At 54.9% G+C, this 13,247-nt stretch overlaps 1 long non-coding RNA gene across 4 annotated transcripts; it reads right to left on the bottom strand.

The window, feature by feature from the left end:
- Positions 1-5,816: 5,816 nt before the first annotated feature.
- LOC135274022 (uncharacterized) lies at positions 5,817-12,995 on the bottom strand. Of its 4 annotated transcripts, none has more exons than XR_010341838.1 (5): positions 9,658-12,995; positions 7,380-7,630; positions 6,684-6,978; positions 6,173-6,359; positions 5,817-5,865 (listed from the first exon to the last, which is right to left on the bottom strand). It is a non-coding gene; the product is annotated as an uncharacterized LOC135274022 (long non-coding RNA). The 4 variants fall into 4 exon arrangements; XR_010341840.1 differs by having other exon boundaries at positions 6,151-6,359; positions 7,409-7,630; XR_010341837.1 differs by having other exon boundaries at positions 7,409-7,630.
- Between the last annotated feature and the right edge of the window lie 252 nt (positions 12,996-13,247).

Raw genomic sequence — 13,247 nt, 5'->3', positions numbered from 1 at the left:
AGTGACCACCAGCTGGCACTCAGGGCACCCAGAGGGGCTCCTCAGCCATCCCATCCTGTGCCAAATATGCTGTTTCCATAAGCATGCTCAGAGAACTCCTGGCCTGGGCTTGCAGGGCGTGGCTGTGCCGGACAGGCTTTCCCTAACTGTTCAGGTCCTGCCTACCTGTGGGCCTCATGTGCCCTCAGGGGTGTTTGCAGAAGGGTCCTCAGCCTGGCCTGGGAGAAGACCCCCTTTGCATCTTCCCTGGGACCTGATTAGGAGCCAGGTGCCTGAACAAAAGCAACAGGGGCCTACATATCCATCAGAGACCCCGGTCGGGGGGGTTCAGGGAAACCCCACCTCCTCCCACCAGCCTGCCCACCTCCTCCCACTGACCTATTGTTATCACTTTGCCCACCTCACCTTTCCGTGCCCCCACACTCCATTCTCTTCTGAATTTCCTTTTCTCTCCCTCCTTTCTTCTTCCCTCTCTGCCCCTCTTCCCCTCCCCTTTCCTTGGAGGAATCTCCATCCTTTTCACCCAGCATCAAAGCCAGGCTAGCTGTACCACTCAGCAGCTTCTGTGGTCCTCTCTGGGCCTCGGTCTCATCCTCTGTGACATGGGAGCAATCATATGGGCACTGCCTTGAGGGTAAAGCCCAATGATGCATCAATGGGCTCAGCAAACAGTGAAGGTGTTTCCTGCCTTTCTGCCAGGGTTTTCTCTCCTACAGGAGGCTGTCCAGGTATGGCCTGCAGCAGTGGCATGGTGGGAAGGCTGCAGCGGGCTGAGTGTGTTTTAGCTCTGTCTCTTGCCCCCCTGTCCTTGGTGGGTTACTCAGAGTCTCCGTGCCTCAGTGGGAAGGTAGAGCTCCTTCTCCCCAAGTTCCCAGGGATGCAGCCAGTCAGTCTGCACAGAGCCCTCAGCCTTGGCCATCAGTATGAGCTTCCGCTGGCATCAGCCTCTATCTTCTCAGCTGTAGAAGCTGAGGCCGTGAGCCCAAGCAGCCACTGGACAGTGCTAGGGTGGCACAGAAAGCCAAGGGGCCCTAGACTCAAACAGTCCGGGCTTCCCACCTGCACAGGTGACAGCATGCACCTGTGTGCTGTGTTGGGCTGGTGGTGACTGGCTTGCTAAAGCCCACACCTGTCTTCTGCATCCCTGGCTTGGCCACAGGCTTTGAGCCTTCCCCATGTAACCTGAAGCCTTCTCAGTGCTGGAGGGAGAGAGCCCTGGGACCCCAGAGTCCTCTTTGCCACAGAGGATCACCTATCTGACCTTGAATTACACGTTTGGGAGTGGTGGTTTGATTAGTGCCTGAACCACCCAGGCTCCTGGGGGATTGGCTCACATAAGGCGGCCCCAGTCCAAGGGGCTCAGAGGCAACTGGTTTGTGGACAGGGCCTCAGGCCTGCCCTCACCTTGCTTGGTGCGGCCTCTGGAGAAGGCATCCTGGCTCCCAGCAACGTGGAGAGCAGGGAGCTCCAGTCAGCCGTCCAGCAGATATGGCCTGAATGCTTTTTAGACAAAACGTCTCTCAAGGCAGTTTCATAATCTGCCTTGTAATGCAGATTTAGACAACTTTTTACGAATGCACTTTTTTAAAATAGGCCTTAATGGATCTTTGCAGTAGTTACAGTCCATTGTGTAAATGCAAGCAGAAGGCTTTTTGAAAACATGTATTATTGATCAGAAAGGCAGCAGCAATTAGAAGCCAGTGTGTTGTATTGTTCAATACACACTTCCTATACAGCCCTGCCGTGCCCACTCATAACTTTCTGACAAATTATCTTGTCACTAGGAAGCCCTTTCTTTTCCTTTTTGATTCTGTGAGTGAAAGAGTGCCTCCCAATTCATTATTAGCTGGAGGTAAGCTCAATGAAAAATTAAGCTCACCTTTGCCATTGCAAAACCTATTTACGACTTCTCATTGGGTTTCCCAACTACAGCGAGATCTGAGCTGGAGGGCCGCAGAGGAGCCGCTTCGAAGGAGGGACTTTGGCCTTCGAGGCCACCGTGAGCTGCCATTCGGTAGGGTTCCAGGGAGGAAGTGCCCCCGCCGGCTCCCAGTGTCCTCAGCATTTCTCCTCTTTAGTCGCCAAACCCTAAATGACCACTGAGGATGAAGTTGGGATTTGTTTCTCGCTCCAACACTGGTAGGAGAATCTCTCTTTTCCCCAGTCTGCACATTTGCCCTTTGTCCTTGAAAAGTCCACTTATTTATTGGACAGACATCTCCTGGGCCCTTGCTGTATTCCAGGCAGCATTTTTGGAAATGGAGACATTACAGTGAAGAATACAAAGTCCCTCCTTTCCCGGTGCATCTAGGGGACAATCACCTAAACTCGAGGCACATGTGGAGGGATCCAAGGCAGAGGAGATGTAGGTGGTGGTTTTCAGGCCTGGGCACCTCGGGTAGCTGACCTTGAGCAAAGAGGATGGTGCTGGGGGCAGTGCTGCCCTGGAGATACCAGGAGGCTGTGGGAGGCCAGCCAGCCCTGGCTTCCCCACAGCGCCCCAGCAGGGACAGGCAGGCATTCACCCTCCCAGGAGAGCATCCTCGAAGCAGTCTCTGCCTGACCTCCCTGGAGGTTACAGCGTGCCCTCCGTCCTCTGAGAGGACTCATGCTCTCAGGACCTGCAGAGGCTTACTCTGGCCCAGGAGGTCTTTTGGAGCCAAAAAACCCTGTGGTGCTTTGGGATGCTGACAAACAGGAAGCCAGTGACTGAATGTCCCAGTGGCGTCTGCAGACTGCCCTGGGCCCAGGATGGAGGTGGCTGCAGCTCCAGTGAGGTGTACATCTGCCAGGGCCCTCCAGGCCTATGGGTGCCCAGGGGAGCCTCCGCACAAGAGAGCTGCTGTGAGCTACAGGGTCAGGACAGGCTGCAAGCTGCCTGCAGGCCACCCATCTTCCCTCTTTCCAGCTCCCCTTTGGGTGTGGGGCGCAGGGCGCAGGGCACGCATGGTTTCCAGTCCCTGTGTCTGCAGGCACTTGGTAGTTGCTCACACCTCCCTCACCCCTTCCAGCCCCACTGCTGGCCTTTGCTGCTTTGGAACCCCTGGGGTTGGTCAGAGGCAGAGCCCTCAGGGCTGCCCCTCCAGCCCCTGCATCACCCTGTATTGCTACCTGAGCTGAGACCTGCCCAGGGCTCCCCACTATGCCTGGACCCCTCACACAGCCCAGAGAAGCCCCTCCCTGCTTGCTCCATCCATCCAGGGAAGGTTCTGCAACAATGACCATGTTGAACTTTGTGCTATTCGAGCACTTAAAATGTGGCTAGTGTGACTGAGAAACTGAATATTTAATTTTATTGGATTTAAAATAATGTAAAATTGAATAGCCACATGTGGCTAGGATACTTATGAGCAATGCAGCTCTAAAAAAATCTCTGTAGCCCCTCCTTGTGGCGCCTGGGGGAGATGGGCTCCTGGCACCCACCTCCCTGCTGGAAGGAGAGCAGAGAAGCAGCCGGCCCGGCGGTGCCTGGATCATCCCAGGGGACTCTGCTCTTGCAGCATTCTCTCTGTGCCCTGGCGCCCTGGCTTCCAGGGGACTTGCAAATGCACAGCCCTGAGGAGATGGGTGGCACTGCAGGGGTACACCCTGGGCACCCTCTACCTGGAGAGTCTTCCACTCCCCTCCAGGTCCAGCCCCAGGCCTTCCTTCCTATAGCAGGCAGGGCGAGGAGCACAGACACAGCTTAGCTTTGGCAGGGCCCTGCCCTCAGGGGCCTCTTTGGAAAGGGGCTGATGAGCTTCTTCGTATTAAGAGGCTGATGAAGAGCTGTCAGGGGACTCTGTGTGCAGCTGGAGGCCCAGGCCTGCTCACGAATGCTAGGACCTCAGCGCCCAGCCGTCTCTCCTCTGCCTTAGACCCCCCGTCCCTAAGACTCCCCAGGTGCTCCCTGCCCTGGACCCCCACCTGCCTGGGAGGCTCTTCCTGGCTCTTCCCAGCCCCTCTGTTGTCCAACTCCTACTCATCACTCAGAATTCACCTCTTCCTACCCTGCTTAGATGCTCGGCATGGAGACCCTGCCCCCCATCTGCCCTCGCTGTGGCCTGTGGCCTAAGGGAGGCCTTGCAGTGTCTGTGGCCCCAGCTCACTATGTCACTCTCGTCATTGTCTGTTCCCTGGTCTGTCTCGTGTGCCTGCGTGGGTTCAGGTGCTGAACTCCCAGTATCTAGGGCAGTTGGGGACCTGGTGAGGATTCCCAGCTGCTGTTCAAATGTCTGCTCTCTGGGCAGGGAGGACAGCCTGGGCCCAGGCAGGAGTGTGCTCAGGCAGCAGGTAGGAAGTGCAGGGGTCTACTGGGAGCATCTGTCCCCTGCCCCACTCTCTGCAGCCCCCCATTGCACATTCACCCACTCCTCTGAGCCCCTTCTTCCTGGCCAGCCTGGCTCTGAGCAGATCGAAGCCATCTATAAACATCAGGGGAAGGAGCGACGCGACCAGCGGCTTGAGCTGAAAACAACTCACAGGGAGAGAACAAGGCGCCCAAATAAACCACCCAGGGCCCGACATTTGGAGCGTTTGCGTTGGAGACCAAACACAGATGCCCTTTAGATAAATACATTTTTGAGAAGCCTTCCACGGGAGAACTTTACGACTTTAATATGTTTTTAGTGTCAGACAAGCATCAGGAAGTGTTTTGTGGAGAGACCTTCTCTAAAAAGCACAGAAACATTCTTCTCCCTCTGGCCCTTTAAACATAAGGATACGATGATCCCAGCAAAGGGAGGGGCTTCCTTCTCCAGGTTCCCTTGGGATTTGCCCAGGGCTGGGATTGCTCAGCTGAGGAATGTTCTGGAAGGTTTGGAAGACCTCAGTACTCCAGGCCAGCAGGGGTTGGGGATCAGGGGTGGGGGTCTCTCTGGAACCTGATTTAGAAACTTAGAAACATCCTGCTTACCTAGAGCAGCTCCCCTCCCCTCCCAGCCCTGCCTCGACAGGACCCCCAGAAGAGCCTGGGCCTGCCATCCTAGGAGATCAGAAGGCCTCTGTGTGGAGGGTGTTGGTCCTGCTGAGGCTTCCAGAGGTTGGCAATTTTCTGTAGATTGGATACTTTACAAAGTTCCCCAGGATGAAGCCCAGGAGTGTAGAGCTGAGCTCACCGTGGGCCCTGAGCCAGAGAGAGGAGATGCTAGGAGAAGGTCAGATGCAATCACGTCTGGAAGCTTCTCCTTCCGGCTTAGAGATGGGCCCACCCTCCTGCCCACTCATCTATCCTGGACCCTGCCTGGGGTCCTGCAGCCACCCTCTGCCCAGCTCAGGCCTGAATACCAAGTGGCCACTGGTGGGGCTGGCTCCATCCTGACGGAGCTGCTCTGCTCTCAGCCTCGCGGCCCCAGGATGTGGCTGAGCTGTGAGGGAGTGGGCGCCCTCCTGGAATTGCAGCCCCAATTGCAACTCATCTTCAAGTGAAGCTGGCATCTAAGCACTACACACCAGATTGTCCGGGCTGTGGCTTGGGACCACTTTGGGTGGGCGGTCCTGGCCAGGGTGGGCTGACTGCAGGCTTGTGTTTCAGGCCAGCAGGTGTGGGTGGGGCAGGGGCGCAGGGATCCCAGGCAGGAGGGGTGCATCATGGTTCCAGGACCTGGCCCAAGGAAAACACACAGGCAGAAATGAGAACTGAGAGGCAGCCTAGGTGGAGTCCCTGGTGCTGGGGGCTCTGAGGGCACAGGCAGACCTCCTCCTGGCAGGGCTGTGGGTGGCGGGGTAGAGAGAAGGGACGGGTGTCTGCACTGTTCTCCAAGACCCCTCCTGAGGGCTGCAAAAAGGTTCCAGGGCTTCACGTTGATGGCAGAGGGGCCGAGGCAGCTCACTCCGCCCTGGTGGCTTCTGTGTACATTCGGGGCCATATTTTCAACAGCTCCAGTGCTGGAATCGAGAGAAAGTCGGCCTCAGGTATCTACCTCTGTAGGTATCCTGCCTAACCGGGCCTGGCCCTCAGAACCTGCCTCAGACCCTCACCCACCCGCCCTGCACTTGCAGGGACCTAGGCACCCTCTTGAGTGGGAGGCGGCACAAGCGAGGTCAGGATGGGGTCAGGATGGGGTCATGTGTGAATAGTCGCCGGGGCTGTAAATGAGGGGTAAGTGCAGAGAGGCCCGGATTGGGAAGGGAAATGCCCCCCTCTTTCTTCTCTTAGGGCCCCAAACTCACCTCCTCAGCCCCTGGGACTCACCCAGAACCTCATCAGGAGACCATCTAACTGAAGGATGAGGACAGTTGGAGGATCTTCTAAAGCCTTGCTCTTGCCTCATAGTTGATTTCCTTGCAGAACCCAGCCCCTCAGATGCAGCTGATGTCTTAGCCACCATGCACAGCAACCTTTTTTGTCTTCACAGTTGTGTCTCTGAAGCAGCTTGCAACTAAATAAAAGCAGCTCCATTAAGGACACGCCACTGGGGCTCTCGTGACCCGTACCAGGTGGGAGGAAGTGACCTCTGCTCTATTTCTCAGCCCCATACCCAACCAGGTGGTTGCCTGGTTACCCGTTTGCTTTTGTAACTTGTCAGCATTCTCCAAATCCTAAAGACTTGGGTTTTAGTTCTGCACGTCTGGCTCTTGAAAGAAAGGCTGAATGAGATCCCTCATGGAGGTAAAGCTTTGGTCCCTGAATCATCTCTCTAGACAAAGAGGCAACCCTCTTTTTTGGGGGGGAGGTGAGAATGACTGGTGGAGAACCTCCCTACCCTGTGGACAAATGGGCAGCCCAGGACCGGACCCTCCAGCTCACTCAGGATCACAGCACCCTCAGGAGGCAGCAGTGTTCCGGTCTTACAGGTGAGGTAACTGAGGCTCCAGCCCAGGTGTTTCTTCTCTGGGGCTCTGGGGTCCTCGACCCACCCTGCTCATGGTTTTCCAGTGCCAGTGGAGGCTGGTCACCAGGCCCCAAGGTCAGATGTGGGGTGCTGGCCAGGGTGTGCACTTGCCACGAGCTGTTGGGTCCACATTTGGGCCCACACTTGGGATACACTGCTTTCAACCCTGTAGGATGGGAGAGAGACAGGTGAGCATCTCAGAGCAAAGGCAGTCCCCCACCCTGTGGCAGCATGTCCAGCTTGGCCAGGCATCTCCCAAGCTGCCAAGCTCCTGCTTCCATCCTTCTCCCCATGCTCCTCTCTGTTCCCAGCCTCCGTGCCCTGGACTTATGCCCCTGGCCCTGGCCTCACTGGTCTGAGGGAAGGATGCTCCCAGAACACTCCACCCCGTACTCTGCAGGGACCTGGGTTTGCAGACAGCTCTCAGCCTTCCGACACTCATTGTTTTCAGCTGGACCCCTCATGCAAGGCCTAGATGCCTTGTAATCCACCTGTCCAGTGCCCCTGCCACCCCAGCAAAAAGGGTGGTCCATGGCACCTCTCAGCAAGCAAATGCATTTCCCTCACCTGCAAAATGGCTGCAGTGACAGACCCACCTCGCTCTGAGTCAGGATGTGGGTTCTGTGAGATGTGGGAGGGGAGGCCCCAGCGCAGAGCTGTAGATTCCCTGACAGTCAGTACTGTACAGGGTCATGGATATCTCAGGTGGGATCCAGGCGTAGATCACAGAAATGACCACTTTTTTTGCTGGGCTGATGAGCTGGAGGTGGTCACTTGCTGAAGGCTCACTCAGAGCCTGTGTGAGGCCAAGGCTGGGCCTGGGAGGATGGGAGGAGAGGGAGGATGAGGAGCAGCTTGGGGGCCCTGCCCCTTTAGTTGAGGCTCCCAGGCAGCTGCAGACCTCACTCCCAGGTGACAGAGGTGCTGGCGGTAACTCCAGCCAGCCTGTGTATTGTTCTTTCCAGACTGAGCAAAGGAATTTTTCCTGCTTTAATGAAAACCTTGCAGTCAGGGAAGCCCCCCGACTAAATGACTGATACTCAACAGATAAGCACTTCTTAGAAATGTGTCCTAGTCAATGAAGAAGAGATAACAGTCAGTGAAATAAAAATTAATCTGGCCGCTATAGGAATTAATATACAAACATCAGATGCAGAACTTATAAGGGATGCCACCTCCACCTAACCCTCCCTGGGTTAAATACCCTGGGGATGCTGATTTACATTCTGTGCTGCAGGTCTCTGCCACCATAATCGATAGGGATGAGAAATGGGGCCAGCTGGACCTGCCTGCCGGGGAGGGGTGGAGGCGAGTGTTCAGGGGGCGGGAGGCTGCTGGGAGCAGGGGCCCATCTGAGCTGTCCATCCCCTCCCTCTTCCACCCTGGTGAGCTCCAGGCCTGTAGCAGAGGGGTTTCCAGAGGCTTGGCCCAGGGCACCTCTCATCAAGCTTCTCCAGGGGAGGAGAGGGCAGGTAAGGGTGGGGTGGGGTGGGGCGGGGCAGGGTGGGGCTGGCTGGTCAGGTGCTGCCTGAGGCCCATGCAATGGGGCCCCCTCCCGGGGCCTGGGCTCAGAGATGCTCATGGCATTGGTAGTCCAGGATCAAGGCCTCCGAAGGCCACCCACCCTCTGAAGGTGCCGGGGAAGGGTATGTTCCAGCCTCTCCTTGCTTGTAGACAGCTGTCCCCTCCCTGTGTCTCTCCTCATGGTCTCCCCTCTGTTTGACCTACCACCATCGTGGCTCTGGAGAATGATGGACCGCACTCCCCACTTTGGTGAAGCTTGCCTGAGCCACTGTTTGCTCTGCCGTCCCCAGTCTAAGTGCTGCAGATGCCTTCAAGGAGTTGTAAGTCCAAGCCCTCGCCGGCCATGCCTGGGCTGCCTCTCTGCTTTCCCCTGCTGGAAGCAGCCGCAGGGCTGCAGGAGCAGCAAGGTCCCTGCCCTCCTCTTCAGGGGCTGTGCTTGTTCAGCTCTGCCTCATCCTGTGCACACACCACATGGGGCAGAAGGGGTTGGGGGTGGGTGAGCTGTGCCATCAGTCCCTCCACCTGGAAGCCCTGGGGGAGACCAGCGAAGTGAGGACAGGATGTTTATTCCCACCTCCTCCTGGCAAGGCCCCAGCACCCACCACCCCCATGTCCATGTCCCTCTTTCTCAGTCAGGTTCAGAGGTCCAGCACCATCCCCTGAGCTCCTGCTGGGTCAGCCTCTCTCCAGGCTTGCAGGTTCCCCATGCTGCCCATACCTCTGCCCCTACAGGAAATCCTAGTCCCTGCTCTCTCCGTGTGCCCTCTGCTTCTGCTGGACCCTGGTCATATAGCCCCCAGCAAAACCCCCACAGGGCTAGCTGGTGTGTGTGCGGGGGGGCTCAGTCATTTGTCCCTGATGATGGCAGAACCCAGCCCTTCCCAATGCTTCTTGCTTCTGTCTCCTTTGCATGCCCCGATCTGAGCAGCCTGGGCGACTCCCATACCCACCGCCCACCCTGGGCTGACCCAAGACAAGCCCCACTTCCCATGCTGGAGTCCTAAGCCTTAGGACCTCAAAATGTGACTGTATTTGGAGCTCAGGTTATTAAAGAGGTAATCAAGACCAGATGTGGTCTCTGATCCAGTGTGACTGGTGTCCTTATAAAAAGGAAATTTGGACACCAGTAGACACACAGAGGGGAGACCATGAGGAGAGACACAGGGAGGGGACAGCTGTCTCTGAGTAAGGAGAGGCTGAAACAGACCTTTCCCTAGCACCTTCCAGGGACAGGCGGCCCTCGGAGGCCTTGAGCCCAGATTTCCAGCCCTGGAACTAGGGGGCGGTAAACTGAGCCACCTGGTCTTTGGCCCTTCCTTACCTCAGCCCCAGAAACTCATGTACATTGCAAAGGAATTCACTGTAGGGAACAGAGAGTTTGTTTTGTTTTGTTTTTGTACAGTTTGCTTGTTTGTTTTTTATTTTTGGGGGAAGCTGGTGTCTTAGGTTTTTTGGTGTTTAGTTGGTTTCGCGGCTTCATGAATCAGAATTTATTTACTAACGAACAGAGGTTGAGAGGAATCTGCTGACTGGTGGGAAGGGGCCTGGTGCAGTCTTGGCAGTGGCCTTGGTGGAGGCTGGTCCCACGGTTGCTGGAATAGAGGGGCGTGGGCTGTGACCTAGGAGGAGAGCTGCAGCCCTTGTCTCCCACCGAGGACCACAGTGTGGTGGGAGCTGCACTCTGCCCTCCCCCTGTTGCTGTCCTGGCGATGCTTTCTGTGCCTCTGGATGGCAGGGTGGTTGGTCAGGAAGCCCACGGAGGCCTGGGGGGCACCACCCTCCAGCCAGAGACTGGGGAGTGGGCTTGTCCTCCTACATAGTCACAGGTCAGTCCTGCTTTAATAAAAAGTGCAAACATATTTTAAATAAAACCGAAGACCACTCTTCTGATGAAACCCATCGCAGAGGATCCCAGCGTACTGCTTAATGCTTTGGGATCCATGCTGTTCAGGGCCAGGCTGTGCTCTCAGGCTGTCCCCTCATGCTGTCCCATTACTGGAGCTTTTAGAGTGGAGATTTAGAAAGGGCCGTTTCTCTACAGAACAGCACATGGCTTGCCACAGATCCGCAGGAAGGATTCGGAGACCTCACAGCCTTTGGAAAAATGACCAAATATCTAATTCTGAAGGCCAATCCTTTTTGCTACTATAAAACATTTCCCATTAAATAGAAACCCCCAGACAGGGCTTCCAGCTCGCAGCACTTCCCCTCTCACAGACCCTGGTGACCACGGATCCATGACTCCTGCAGCCGTGAATGGGGTTCCGAGTCCTGTCCCCAGGCCCCAGAGGCTGCTCTCAATCCATCGGAGCCTGCCCAGGACACAGAAGCATTATTGCAGATGGACTTTGGCCCTCTGCCTGCCTGAGATCTGCCCCAGCAATCTGCAGACATGGAATACCCAGGGAAGGCTGGGAAATCACCTACGGCGTGTTCTCCCTGTCTAGCTCTGAGTGAGAAGCCACTCCCAAGCTGAGTGTCCTAAAGCAGCACCATCATTTCCCTTGCTCCTGAGTCTGCAATCCTGCCAGCGCTCAGTGCAGTAGCTTGTCTCTGCTTAGCTCTGTCTCAGGGCAGGCGACTTGCGGGCTGGGGCTGGCACCACTGAGCTCCCTCACACACCTGGTGGCTGGTGGCTGGTGTTGACTGTCAGTTGGCTGACAGCTCCCTTGCTGGAGCTGTGGGCCAGGATCCCTGGGTTTGCTTACAATGTGGTGGCCAGAGTCACATCACTGTTTGTGACCTAGCCTTGGAAGTCACCTGAAATCCTCTTCTCTTCAGCTCAGCAGTCGTGAATGCCTGGTTTCAAGGTGTAAGGCCGGGCGCGGTGGCTCACGCCTATAATCCCAGCACTTCGGGAGGCCAAGGCGGGTGGATCACGAAGTCAAGAGATCAAGATTATCCTGGTCAACAAGGTGAAATCCCGTCTCTACTAAAAATACAAAAATTGGCTCGGCATGGTGGTGCGTGCCTGTAGTCCCAGCTACTCGGGAGGCTGAGGCAGGAGAATTGCTTGAACCCAGGAGGCGGAGGTTGCGGTAAGCCAAGATCGTGCCATTGCACTCCAGTCTGGGTGACAACAGCGAAACTCCGTCTCAAAAAAAAAAAAAGAAAGAAGTCATTGTAACACTGTATAATCATCTAAAGGTATAAAAACTATAGCAAAAATGAAACATCAAATATGAAAGCAAATATTCAGCATTACATTTATGCTTTATCGTTTAAAATCACTTAGATATGACAGGAGATAAGAAGAAAAATTAAAAGTTTGTTATGAGTCTTAAAATTCCTTTGACTATTAAGTTGTTTGTAAAATAAAAAGCCTTTTGGAATTGGTCAGGCCCATACCACTAAGTACATATTTCAAAACTGACTTTTTAGAGGCAGCCACAATCATCCATTTTTTCCCCCCAAATCCTATCACATAGGAGTAAGATAGACTCTTCTCACAGACCAGCCACATAAGTAATTTTAGCCATGCTATTACCCAGCTGCAACCTTCTTATATTAAAATGTCATTTTACCATCAAAACTTAATTATATGTGAGATCTCTATATGGTGATCAGAAGTCCCTTGTTATGGGGCATCTGGAGAGAGGGCCCCAAGCACTGATGTTAAAACTATCTGGCTAAGTGGAATACTGAAGGTTAGGTTTCTCTTATATCTCCAAATGAATTATCATGTTTCTCAGCCACAAGAGTTCTAAGTCCCTAGGAGTGGCGGCTATGGATTCAAAGAGGGATAAGGTGCAAGCAGATTTGCACTCCCTCTGAAAAAAACTAGCAACTCCTTCATTTCACCCCAAAGCACCATGGAGTAGTGAAAAACGCACAATCACAAGGTCAGGAGATATGAGATATAGGTGAGCCTAAGCAATCTCAAACAAGTTATTTGTCTTTTCAGGCTGGAGCTGTTTAATGCTAAAATTTTTAAAGTTAAACCAAATAATCTGTTAATTCTTTCAAGTTCAATATTCTATTAATTTAATATACCCTTTATTCACTACACCTCCAATTCGTTCACAACCCCCATTAGAATGGTAAAACAATTAAAATTTAGGGGGGGCCGGTCGCGGTGGCTCATGCCTGTAATCCCAGCACTTTGGGAGGCGGAGGCGGGTGGATCACGAGGTCAAGAGATCGAGACCATCCTGGTCAACATGGTGAAACCCCGTCTCTACTAAAAATACAAAAAATTAGCTGGGCATGGTGGCGCGCGCCTGTAGTCCCAGCTACTCGGGAGGCCGAGGCAGGAGAATTGCCTGAACCCAGGAGGCGGAGGTTGCGGTGAGCCGAGATCGCGCCATTGCACTCCAGCCTGGGTAACAACAGCAAAGCTCCCTCTCAAAAAAAAAATAAATAAATAAAATGTATCAAAATACATGTCTAAAGAGAAGAGAGAAGATCTAAACCTACGGCAACGGTGTGCCCCGCCAAAGTTTCACCTCACGAAGTGTTTTAGGGTGTGTCTTTGATTTAGCGCTGTAATTGAAAAAAAAAAAAATCCCACTCCTTCGGGGCGCCCCGGTACTTTCCTCACCCACCCTCACAAGCTACCAGGCTCTGAAATCACTAAGTACCTCAGCCTCGCCCTGATTTCCCCTGAAAGGCAGCGGCGTCCGCGGCCCGAGGCCCCATGCTGTTACAGCCGCAGGGAGGGCGTCCTTCGGCCTCCCGGGTCCGCGCCCGCCCGGCGTCGGCGGGGAGATAGAGAGGCTCACTCTGGAGGCCGGGGGACAGGAGGGCGCCACCACCTCAGCCCGGGAGCCTGGGCCTCCGCCCCGCCCCGGACTGGGCGCCTAGTCTCGGGCTGCCCCCGGCGACCCCTGGCCCGACTCCGGCCCTGAGCCCCGCTCTCACCGTGTAGAGGTCGCGCTGCCTCCTATGCCGAGGCCCAGCAGCAGGCCGCCC

Source organism: Aotus nancymaae, unplaced genomic scaffold (assembly GCF_030222135.1).
Source record: "Aotus nancymaae isolate 86718 unplaced genomic scaffold, 86718_ANA_hifiasm-v0.15.2.pri h1tg000010l, whole genome shotgun sequence".
NCBI lineage: Eukaryota > Metazoa > Chordata > Mammalia > Primates > Aotidae > Aotus > Aotus nancymaae.
The sequence above is the reverse complement of the archived record's forward strand: the minus strand, read 5'-3'. Positions and strand labels throughout refer to the sequence as shown.